This window comes from Schistocerca nitens, chromosome 10 (genome assembly GCF_023898315.1).
Source record: "Schistocerca nitens isolate TAMUIC-IGC-003100 chromosome 10, iqSchNite1.1, whole genome shotgun sequence".
Classification (NCBI taxonomy): Eukaryota; Metazoa; Arthropoda; class Insecta; order Orthoptera; family Acrididae; genus Schistocerca; species Schistocerca nitens.
In genome coordinates, this window is record NC_064623.1 from 205,564,761 (window position 1) to 205,578,136 (window position 13,376).

Here is a 13,376-nt window from a genome sequence, read left to right on the forward strand (position 1 = left end):
ACTTCGTTTGGATTGCAATTTGTAGACGTCGGATTGTGGGTCCCATATTTTTCAACGAAACAATAAACGCACAACGTTACTGCAGTGAGTTTCATTTCGGTATATTCACTGCGGCATGCGGCACGCGCGGCTAACAATCATACGGCTCTGCGGAGTGACTTCTTGAACACCCCGTACTTGCACATTATGTCGTTTTAATGGCCCACTGAAGGTGAACAAAGTTTGGAGTGAATCCGTGATCCCAGCGTCGTGGCGTCCCCCTGTGAGGTGTCTGCTAACGTCGTCGGGAGTCCTCGCTTGCGCAGAGAGAGACTGAGTGGCAATTTAGCCGCTGCCTGATGCGTTCTGACCTTGGCGAAGCAGACAATGCCACCTATTAGCACAACAATGGACCAACGCCTGGCTCCCACTTTCCTCTTTAGCCGACGGCTTCAGCCTTGACACCCAGGCCAAGCTGCTCCTGAGATACACCACGCAACTTTTTAATTTACTTCTTTAGTGGAAAATAGAGATATTAGTAGTGTATTTGTTTGTTTTAATGTAGGGGATACCGGAAGGGAACGGCCCATCTATTTTTTGGAGCAAATTTTTGAGAGTGATGAAAAATTTTTTTAGAAAAATCAGGAACAGTTTATTCAAACACTATTGAAATATAATTTTCAAATGAAGATAACATAAAATACAACACTATTGGCCATTTAAATTGCTACACCACGAAGATGACGTGCTACAGACGCGAAATTTAACCGACAGCAAGAACATGCTGTGATATGCGAAGGATTAGCTTTTCAGAGCATTCACACAAGGTTGGCGCCGGTGGCTGACATGACGAAAGTTTCCAACCGATTTCTCATAAACAAACAGCAGTTGACCGGCGTTGCCTGGTGAAACGTTGTTGTGATGCCTCGTGTAAGGAGGAGAAATGCGTATCATCACGTTTCCGACTTTGATAAAGGTCGGATTGTAGCCTATCGCGATTGCGGTTTATCGTATCGCGACATTGCTGCTCGCGTTGGTCGAGATCCAATGACTGTTAGCAGAACATGGAATCGGTGGGTTCAGGAGGGTAATACGGAACGCCGTGCTGGATCCCAACGGCCTCGTTATCACTGGCAGTCGAGTTGACAGGCATCTTATCCGCATGCCTGTAACGGATCGTGCAGCCACGTCTCGATCCCTGAGTCAACAGATAGGGACGTTTGCAAGACAACAACCATCTGCACGAACAGTTCGACGACGTTTGCAGCAGCACGGACTATCAGCTCGGAGACCATGGTTGCGGTTACCCTTCACGCTGCATCACAGACAGGAGCGCCTGCGATGGTGTACTCAACGACGAACCTGGGTGCACGAATGGCAAAACGTCATTTTTTCGAATTATCCAGGTTTCGTTTACAGCATCGTCATCGTCGCATCCGTGTTTGGCGACATCGCGGTGAACGCACATTGGAAACGTGTATTCGTCATCGCCATACTGGCGTATCACCCGGCGTGGTGGTATGGGGTGCCATTGGTTACACGTCTCGGTAACCTCTTGTTCGTATTGACGGCACTTTGGAACAGTGGACGTTATATTTCAGATGTGTTACGACCCGTGGCTCTACCCTTCATTCGATCCCTGCGATACCCTACATTTCAACAGGATAATGCACCACCGCATGTTGCAGGTCCTGTACGGGCCTTTCTGGATACAGAAAATGGTCGACTGCTGCCCTGGCCAGCACATTCTCCAGATCTCTCACCAATTGAAAACATCTGGTCAATAGTGGCCGAGCAACTGGCTCGTCACAATACGCCAGTCACTACTCTTGATGAACTGTGGTATCGTGTTGAAGCTGCATGGGCGGCTGTACCTGTACACGCCAGCCAAGCTCTGTTTGACTCTATGCCCAGGCGTATCAAGGCCGTTATTACAGCCAGAGGTGGTTGTTCTGGGTACTGATTTCTCAGGATCTATGCATTCAAATTGCATGAAAATGTAATCACATGTCAGTTCTAGTATAATATATTTATCCAATGAATACCCGTTTATCATCTGCATTTCTTCTTGGTGTAGCAATTTTAATGGCCAGTAGTGTATATTTCGTGTGTTATATCAATAAACTGAGGAAGCATTTGTAAGTCCGTTCCGCTCCGTATTTTTCGTATAATGAGTCACTTCCCGTTCACTATACTTTGCTCGTTATAAAAATAAATCTGAAGTAAACCAACACAATCGCGATGACTGGTCAACACCGGTTGCACATCTACTATGGTGTTGTTCCTGTCTTCGGAGTAGGTGCTATTTATGTATTAGGTATCTTGTTACTATGTTACGGTACATGAAACTTAAAGGTATTCTAATGTGTTGAAAGCCATCGACCTTTCCCTTAACCCGTAACTTTTCTGTAACATATACCACAAGGTGGGGGTCTCTGGGATTTAAGGCAAAAATCATTCGAAACATTCGAAATTTTTAATTTATGCCATATAACGTTTATTTTTACAATTATTTGAGTGTTATTTAAATGCTTCTAGTTTATTTTATTGTACTAAACAAAGCCTGCTGCATTTTACTATTTTTCACACAAAAGCACATAATGCTGTGTGGTTCTTTTAAATTGGACACATAAATGGACCTTTAGAGAACTGAATTTTACATTCTGAAAAATTATACAATGTCTGTAGCAAATAAATTTCATAATAAAACTACCGAGCGAGGTGGCGCAGGGGTTAGAACACTAGATTTGCGTTCGGGTTGGCGACGGTTCAAACCTGCGTCCGGCCATCATGATTTAGGTTTCTCGTGATTTCCCTAAATAGCTCCAGGCAAATGCCGGGATGGTTCCTTTGAAAGGGCACGGCCGACTTCCTTTCCCGTCCTTCCCTAATCCGATGAGACCGATGACCTCGCTGTCTGCTCTCCTTCCGCAAAACAACCCAACTGAAAATAAAACTAAATTACAGGGTTTAAATTTGCGCATAAAAGTTCTACCCGATGGGTACAAAAACAGTCTGTCAAATTGCCATTCATTGCTGGGAACTACATTTTTGTTAATACCCCTTGGAACGCATTCGATTTTAACAGACACTTTAAGTATTTCATTGAAGAAACAGACAGATCCCCCCCATCACAACTTTCCTGAAGTTCTTCCTCTGAATGATACACTTGTTCGATAGCAGAACTGTGATCACTGGCTAATGTAAAATCTTAGTCTTTTTCGTTTATTTCTTGATCTATATCACTGACACCTTCCTCCACAGACCGACTAACAGTTTCACCAAACTCGGGAAAATTAAAACTGACACATTCGTGCGAAAACATTCTGAGCTATACGATACCGTACAGAAGAAAAGAGGTACGTAGTTCACGAGACCTATCAGGAACACTTGTCAACAATAAATACAGAAGTTGATAACGCAGCCGTCAACAAAACACCATAGGCTTGGGAATTTAAGGGTAGGGGAGGTGACCATGAGAAAAAGGTTGAATAATCAACGGAAGGATAACGTTCTACGAGTCGGGGCGTGGAATGTCAGAAGCTTGAACGTGGTAGGGAAACTAGAAAATCTGAAAAGGGAAATGCAAAGGCTCAATCTTGATATAATAGGGGCAGTGAAGTGGAAAGAAGACAAGGATTTCTGGTCAGAAGAGTATAGGGTAATATAAATAGCAGCAGAAAATGGTATAGCAGGAGTAGGATTTGTTATGAATAGGAAGGTAGGAGAGAGAGTGTGATACTGTGGACAGTTCAGTGTCAATGTTGTTCTTATCAGAATCGACAGCAATCCAATAGTTCAGGTATAAATGCCGACGTCGCAGGCTGAAGATCGAGAGAGAGAGAGAGAAAATGTATGAGGATATTGAAACGGTAATACAGTATGTAAAGGGGGATGAATATCTAATAGTCATGAGGGACTGAATGCAGTTGTAGGGGAAGGAGCAGAAGAAAAAGTTACGGTTAATATGGGCTTGGGACAAGGAATGATAGAGGAGAAAGACTAATTCAGTAACAAGTTTCAGCTGCTAGTAATAGCGAATACCCTGTTTAAGAATCACAAGAGGAAGAGGTATACTTGGAAAACGGCGGGTGATACGGGAATATTTCAGATAGATTACATCATGGTCAGACAGAGATTCCGAAACCAGATAGTAAGGCGTACCCAGGAGCAGATATAGACTCAAATCACAGTATAGTAGTGATGAAGAGTAGGCTGAAGTGTAAGACATTAGTCAGGAAGAATCAGTACGCAAAGAAGTGGGATACAGAAGTACTAAGGAACGAAGAGACATGCTTGAAGTTCGCTGAGGCTATAGATACAGCAGTAAGGAATAGCTCAGTAGGCGATACAGTTGAAGAGGAATGGACATCTCTAAAAATGGCCATCACAGAAGTTGGGAGGGAAAACATAGGTACAAAGAATGTAACTGCGGAGAAACCATGGGTAACAGAAGAAATACTTCAGTTGATTGATGAAAGGAGTAAGCACAAAAATGCTACGGGGAACTCAGGAATAGAGAAATACATGTTGCTGAGTAATGAAATAAGCAGGAAGTGCAGGGAAGCTAAGACGAAATGGCTGCAGGAAAAATGTGAAGACATCGAAAAAGATATGATTGTCGGAAGGACAGACTCAGCATACAGGAAAGTCAAAACAACCTTTGGTGACATTAAAAGCAACGGTGGTAACATTAAGAGTGCAACGGGAATTCCACTGTTAAATGCAGAGAGAGCAGATAGGTGGAAAGAATACATTGAAAGCCTCTATGAGGGTGAAGATTTGTCTGATGTGATAGAAGAAGAAACAGGAGTCGATTTAGAAGAGACAGGGGATCCAGTATTAGAATCGGAATTTAAAAGAGCTTTGGAGGACTTACGGTCAAATAAGGCAGAAGGGATCGATAACATTCCATCAGAATTTCTAAAATCATTGGGGGAAGTGGCAACAAAACGACTATTCACGTTGGTGTGTAGAATATATGAGTCTGGCGACATACCATCTGACTTTCGGAAAAGCATCATCCACACCATTCCGAAGACGGCAAGAGCTGACAAGTGCGAGAATTATCGCACAATCAGCGTAACAGCTCATGCATCGAAGCTGCTTACAAGAATAATATACAGAAAAATTGAAAAGAAAATTGAGAATGCGCCAGGTGACGATCAGTTTGGCTTTAGGAAAAGTAAAGGGACGAGAGAGGCAATTCTGACGTTACGGCTAATAATGGAAGCAAGGCTAAAGAAAAATCAAGACACTTTCATACGATTTGTCGACCTGGAGAAAGCGTTCGACAATATAAAATGGTGCAAGCTGTTCGAGATTCTGAAAAAAATAGGGGTAAGCTATAGGGAGAGACGGGTCATATACAATATGTACAACAACCAAGAGGGAATAATAAGAGTGGACGATCAAGAACGAAGTGCTCGTATTAAGAAGGGTGTAAGACAAGGCTGTAGCCTTTCGCCCCTACTCTTCAATCTGTACATCGAGGAAGCAATGATGGAAATAAAAGAAAGGTTCAGGAGTGGAATTAAAATACAAGGTGAAAGGATATCAATGATACGATACGCTGATGACATTGCTATGCTGAGTGAATGTGAAGAAGAATTACATGATCTGCTGAACGGAATGTACAATCTAATGGGTACAGAATATGGATTGAGAGTAAACCGAAGAAAGACGAAGGTAATGAGAAGTAGTAGAAATGAGAACAGCGAGAAACTTAACGTCAGGTTTGATGGTCACGAAGTCAATGAAGTTAAGGAATTCTGCTACCTAGGCAGTAAGATAACCAATGACGGACGGAGCAGGGAGGACATCAAAAGCAGACTAGCAGTGGCAAGAAGGGCGTTCCTGGCCAAGAGAAGTCTACTGGTATCAAACATAGGCCTTAATTTAAGGAAGAAATTCTGAGAACGTACGTCTGGATTACAGCATTGTATGGTAGTGAAACATGGACTGTGGGAAAACCAGAACAGAGAATCGAAGCATTTGAGATGAGGTGCTACAGACGAATGTTGAAAATTAAGTGGACTGATAAGGTAAGAAATGAGGAGGTTCTGCACAGAATCGGAGAGGAAAAGAATATGTGGAAAACACTAATAAGGAGAAGGGACAGGATGATAGGACGTCTGTTAAGACATGAGGGAACTGTAGAGGCAAAAGCTGTAGAGGAAGAGAGAGACTGGAACAAATGCAGCAAATAATAGAGGACGTAGGTTGCAAGTGCTACTCTGAGATGAAGAGGTTAGCACAGGAGAGGAATCCGTGGCGGGCCGCATCAACCCAGTCAGTAGACTGATGACCCAAAAAAAAAAAAAACAGAAAAAATGGTGACGGAATAAAGAAGCTTCTGGCCTTCGAGAGCGAGTACGAAAATTTTCGCGCAGTCTGAGAGACCATGCCTCGTGAGCTGAGGGTTAATCACGTGTTAGCTATGTAGTTTTTATTTAAAAAATCGTAAACAGTCACAGAGTCTGTGTACTGTTGTGCTCTGATAGTCGCGCTGTTAATACGTAGTGTGAACGTGGCTGAGGCTGCTTCCCGCTCCGTAGTGTAAAACGGTGAGAAACAGACTGTTCTCAAAATTTCTCCACGTTTACAGAAAAAGATCGGCTTTGATGTTTTGCGATGGCTATGTTTACTAAATTGAAGGCGTTATCGTAAATGAAATGCGTGGATGAATTGGTAGCATTGTAGATGTGCAACTGGTTCAAATCTCGCTTAGGTCTTCTTTCTTGTTCGTTCAATTTGGAATATCTTCATCTTTTAAATATAAGTTTTATGAAAGATATGTTAATTAATATATATCTTATAATTTTTATTAAAATGCACGTATTCTTATTTCTAATTACATATTACATGCAAAATTCCAGTCTTCACTACAAATTTAAGTTTTTGATCAGCCAATATTGTTTAAATTAAGCAAACATAACAAATTAAATTCTTATGATAAAAATGAAAAGTCGGATACTCCTTATTTGGACTATGTCCATTGTTTTGTGGAACACATGTAGTTCCACACGAGCCACAGTGATAAGCGTCGTACAAACATGGCAAAGAATAATTTTCACAACATCGAGAACGCCACACAAATGCAGCATTTTTACAGTTGCCTCTGTGTCACTACAGTATGAATCTGACAGACAGAATTTCTGTGCGAGAAATAAAGAGACATTTAAGCTGCCAGACGTACTTAACTGACGAACGAAGCTCTGTCACACGTCACTGACGAACGCTAGTGGGATACATAACGGGACGTCACAGAAGAAGAGGAAAAAGGTGGTTGTCGGATAGCTTCTTGGAATCTGTTGTTGATCGATTGACTCAATATTTAACTCTATGATGCTTTCAATTACACAGGCCAACGATGAAAAAACTTTTTTACTGAAAATACCTTATTCTTATATTTTTTAGGTTGGGAAATCCAAATATGATACTTAAAAAACTGTATCACCCAGCAATTTCTCACATTTTGCAGTTAAATTTATTAAATTAGGCGACTATTTCAAGAATTTAACAGCTTTTATATAGTTAAAATAATTTTAAATGGAGGTGTAACGAATGTAGATGACGTTGGTAGCACTGCTGAAAAACATTTACTGGCAGAAAAAGGTCGATTCTATTTTTGTGTTAACAGATGGTGTTTTGTTTACTGTCAGCCTAACCTCACTTTCCAGTTTCCTGTACATGTGCTCAGTACAATGTCTAATCGTGGATGTAAAAACTCTGCTGACTGTTTTTGTTATATTTGTGGTGAATTTGTGATTAAAAAACACAAAAGGAACATTACAGACTTTGTGGAAAAGGTTTATCTATCATACTTTGGATATTAACTTGGTGATCTTGGGGGCCGCATAAGGTATGTTAATGTGTGTATTGAAGATCTGAGAAAATGTTCCAAACGGAGAAAAACGCCTTTAGATTTTCTGTTCCTATGATATGGAGGGAGCCAAGAAATCTTTCTTGCTACTTTTGCAGTGTTGATATTACTGGCCATAATCCGAAAAACAAGAAAATAATAAGCTACCCTAACCTTCCGTCCGCTATCCGACCAGTAGGGCATGGCGTAGATTTGCCAGTTCCTGAACCACCAGATGATTTAGATTCTATTCCAACACAAGTATTTTCTGATGTACAGTCTGATTTAGGTGAACCAGACGGTCATGAATTCCATTGTAATACAGAAAGTCTAGAGCCCAAATTGTTTACTCAGACCGAGCTTACCGATTTGGTTAGGGATGTGGGCTTAACAAAAGAAAAAGCTGAATTGCTTGGTTCTAGATTAAGAGAAAAGAACTTATTGGCAGTTGGAACAAGCATATACATGTATAGAAAGAGAAAGCAGAAATTTTCCAAGTTTTTTCAACAAGAATGTGATTTAGTGTATTGCTCAGACATTCGGGGTCTGATGAATGAGTCTGGCAATGAATACAGAAAGGAAGACTGGAGGCTGTTTATTGATTCATTCAAAACTAGTTATAGTTTAAAGGCTGTTTTATTACACAATGGTAACATGTATGCATCTATACCTGTTGGGCATTCTGTTCATATGAAAGAAAGCTATGAAAACCTAGAAACAATGCTAAATGAAATAGGCTATTCTGCTCATGGTTGGATGATATGGGCGATCTAAAGGTAACATGCATGCTCCTTGGTCAGCGAGGTGGCTTTACCAAATTTCCATGTTTCTTGTGTGAATGGGACGGTAGGGCTAGGGATCAACACTGGTGCAGAAAGAGCTAGCCTGTGAGGGAGTCCTTAAAACCTGGTGAGAAGGACATTCTATGCACAAACCTTGTAGATCCAAAACAACGTACTCCTACCACCTCTACCTATAAAGTTAGGCCTAATGAAACAATTTTTAAAGGCTTTTCCTAAAGATGGACCATGTTTTAAGCATCTCTGCCAAAAGTTTCCACACATTTCTGAAGCTAAACTAAAATAAGGCGTCTTTGTTGGTTTCAACATTAGAAAATTGATGTTTGATGTTAACTTGGGATCCACAATGACCTCAAATGAGAAATAAGAATGGATACATTCAAGCAAGTCGTTACAAAGTTCTTGGGACATGAAAAAGATCCAGAATATGTTTCTATTATAGCTACAACATTAAAGAAGTTTAAAACCTTAGGATGTTTAATGAGCCTGAAAGTTCACTTTTTGAACAGTCACATTGATTACTTCCCCTGACAATATGGGAGATGTTAGTGAGGAGCAAGGAGAGCGTTTTCACCAGGACATTAAAGTGACGGAAAAACGCTACCAAGGCCGCTGGAACACCAACATGATTTGGGCTACTGTTGGTCACTCCACCGAGAAGTTCAGCAAGCGACTCATCATAGAAAAAGCTAAAGCTTCAAAGAAAAAAGAGAAAGAAAATACAAACCAATTCAAGCTGACAAGTGAAACCTCTATTAACACATATCATTGTTTTAAGTAGGTTACTGTAAATACAAACCATGCTTATGTTGTAACAAAGCGTTTCATTAATTTTCCCATTTACCGTACAGCATAAGAAATTTATACTATATGATAAAAAGCATATTGCTCGAAAACCATGGGTGATACAAAAACACTAACGCTACATTTGGATTCAGCTCATAAAAATCTATAAAGCTCAGCTATCAAAGTAAAAATAAGTTTCTTAAAAAAGTTTTCGTTAGCCAGTGTTACAAAACAATGTTACTTGAGAACTAGAGTATGGTATGTTTTCCGCCTGGTTCCCTAAGAAGCGTATATTGAATTTTTCCCGAATATTATTTCATTCTGTTTAAAAACTAAATGACATTCAAAGTTATATTGTATACTATCTCGTCTCTTTGACGTCTTAACTGCAACTGTTCATGTCACTGAAGTTTATTTTGACCAATTGGCTGGCCAGTGCTGTCCAACGTAATTGCAACAGTGAAGTTGTCCCGTGTTCTCGCTCAGTCGATGTGCGCGTAACACACAGCATAAAGCGTATCCCGATTATCGTGCTTCACTGTACACAGTGTCCCTTCATGGGTGATAAGCCGCACGTACAATTGTTTTGTAAGACGAATACTAGAATATGCAGCGATAACATGGCTCAACTCTGAATCCAAATCTGGCAGAATTCCAGCCCACGTCATACGCAACCTACGCATAGCAGGACGCAGTGCCGAGGAAGCCTACGCAAGCACAAACACTCTCCCAGCACCTGAAAGATGGCTATTCCAAATTGCCAATTACGGCTCCCAAAGAGTCTGAGCGGATGGCCTAATAAAAATTCTGCTAACTTCCAGACATTGGAAATTTATATACCCCCACTTTCAGTACCCTATGCCATCATACACCATTGCAAAACGTATGCAGCAACATCTCCCAGAACATGCTCCCACTGTCACAAATATCATTGAGGACATCGAAAGACAATAGCTAAAATTACGAAGAAAAACAGATAGCACAGAAATAAAGCAATGAGGAATGCCGAAATAAATAGATATCACAACAACGACAAACAGAAGAACAACATCAAAATGAGGGATAAGAGGATCCACAAGTAAACAAATAAAAAGAAAAGAAAATCATAGATTGGGAGCTCTACACATTCAACTGGAAACGGAGTTAATCCCAGAAATAAGAACACAATTGAAAAAATACGGAATAACGTTCCTCATCTATGGCTGAAAAGCGGGTCGAATCGGTCGGTAACAGCCAAACGTTCTCCACTCCGTGGGGAAAAGAAAATCTCGAGACAGCTTGGCTCCCGCTCCACGTGAAAAGAAATTCTATGAGACTCCAGTAAACGCGGAAGAATACACGGTGCAATGTTTATACCAAGTTTATTCTTACGATGAACACAAAAGAGATGCAAGTAAGGTACATTTTTATAAAATATGGCACACTCATTTACGCTTATTAATACCACATTAAACTAATACATACCCTAAGCCAGCCGGTCGTGTGGTGGGTGGGGAAGGGGCTGGTGGTGGGGGGGAGGGGGGGCAGGGGGGAGGAATAGGCGACGCGACAAAGATAGAAACGCGGCTGCAATACCCAGCTGCACCGAGCAGTGTGGGCCTCTAACTCTGAAATGTTGAACGACGCTGAGCTCCCTGCCTGCTGCCAGCTCTACAAAACTGACGATGGCTGTTGGTTACCTACAGTAGTCCGGCGCTCACCACTCATCAAGACTGCTGGTAGGACGGCGTAGGGCCAAACAACGTGAACATTACGTCCTACTGAAGAGTCTCCAGTCCAAGTTCAATATTAATGGCTTCAAATACACTGTATTCATGTTCCACAATAATATTTATTCTGTGTTTTAGATAGAAGCCCCTAGGGAAGCTACTGAAAGTATTCATACAGACATTTTCGTTTGAATAATTTTATTTATGAGAACTAAAGGTCACAACCAGAGGTGGTTCATAGTAAACTACTAGTATGGGCTCTTCATGCTACTTTGTACGTAAAAAAGGATTAAATAAATACCCGCGTGGTCTTGGGCGCCTTGCACGATTCGCGCGTCTCCCCTACCCACCCCCTCCCTCGGCCATGAGTGTGTGTATTGTCCTTAGTCTAAGTCAGTTTAAGTCGTGTGTAAGCCTAAGCCTAGGGACCGATGAGCTCAGCAGTTTGGTCCCATAGAAACTTACCACAATTTTCAAATATTAAATAAATTAGCCTTCTGCAAAAAGTACATACAAATTCTGCACGAGCTGGCTCCACAGAATGGGGAAAAATGTTTTGTTACACTACGAGAAATGTAAACCTGGAAACGACTAACCAACAGCTTGCCGCCAGGGACGCCTTCAGTGGCAAACAGTACCTCACGCATGTTGGTCCTACTATGCGGTGAATGTCGTGAGCAGCAAACTAGACCGCAAGAGAAGGAAACAACTGCAGAGGAAAGGCAATTAACTATCTCCCTATATGAAAAGGGTAAATCAATTTCAGAAATAGCTAATATTATTGGGAGAAGCCGAGAAACTGTGCTGTCGCTAAGGCCGCGATTCAGAGAACGAAATATTCTCATTAATAGAGAAAAAAAGAGGTCGAACACAGAATCTAACTCAAAGAGAACGAAATATCTTAACAAGGATGCTCAGAAAAGATCCTGAATAGAGCGCTTCTGCGATGTCAGCGCATGTTAATAATGACTTAGGGAAGGAAGGCACACCAAGGACAGTTCGCTATATTTTAAATAGTGTATGTTGTGGAACTTGGGTGCCTAGAATGAAGTCATACTTCAGCACGAAGAACAAGAATATGAGACTTCAATTTGCTCGAGAGCATACAAGCAAGCATACAAGTTTCTGGTACAAGGTACTGTTCACAGATGACAGTAAATGTAACTTATTTGTAAATGATGGCGCAATTCTGGTTTGGAGACGATCAAATACTGAGCTGGATCCCAAGCACATCCAACTCGCAGTGAAGCACGGTGAGGGAGGAGCTGTGGCATGGGGACTATGGCTACATCTGGTGTTGGGCAACTTGTTTTTGTTGAAGGTAACGTGGATAGGTTGTAGTATTTAAATTTTCCTAAAGGAAAAACTTTTAACATGACAATGACCCTAAGTATAGAGACGAAATTGTGGGTCTGTGGTTGTTGTCCCATATTCCGCATGTTCTCAAGTTTGTAGCACAGGGCGCAGACCTTAATCCAATTCAACATCCTTGGAAAACGCTTGAAAGAATCGCCAGAAAACACGCAGTAAAAGGCAAGACTACTCTGGAACAATGTCTGCAACAAGAATAATAAAAAAATTGCCTCAGAGACTACTAAAAAACTGGGTCATTCCATGCAAAAGAGATTAACAGAAGTGGCACATAAAATAGGAATGCCTACAGTGTATCAACATTGTCATTACACTTATGTACATTGTATTTTTCTATGAGTGTATGAATACCTTTTTTCTCTACTGTATGAAGCCAGTTGGTAAACAATTTTTATTTATTTTTGCAGAAGGCTAATTTATTTAATCCTTTTACACGTACAGATTAGGAAGGGAACGCCATACTGTTAGTTTACCAAATAACGTATATGGTTGTGACGTTTAGTTCTGATGAATAAAGTTAATCAACATGAACAACGGTGTATGAATACTTTTTTCCATGACTGAATGTGTATGGTGTGCTGTGCTTGTGGGGACGTACCACAAGGTAGTTACACAAACTTTTCTAACATTTAAACTGACTTCACAAAAAATAAATTTTACAGTGGAGCTTGAGGGGGGGGGGGGGGGGAGGGGAGGGATGCTCAATCAATTTCTTACATCCTACCATTGACATCAGCAAGCTAAAACATCTCACAAACCAATTCATATTTTTAAGCTGAATTAAAATCAATCAAAGAAATTGCATACCATAGCATACATACTTGGCAGAGGCAACAGACAAAGGGGTAACAGCAGTTTTGTATCCTC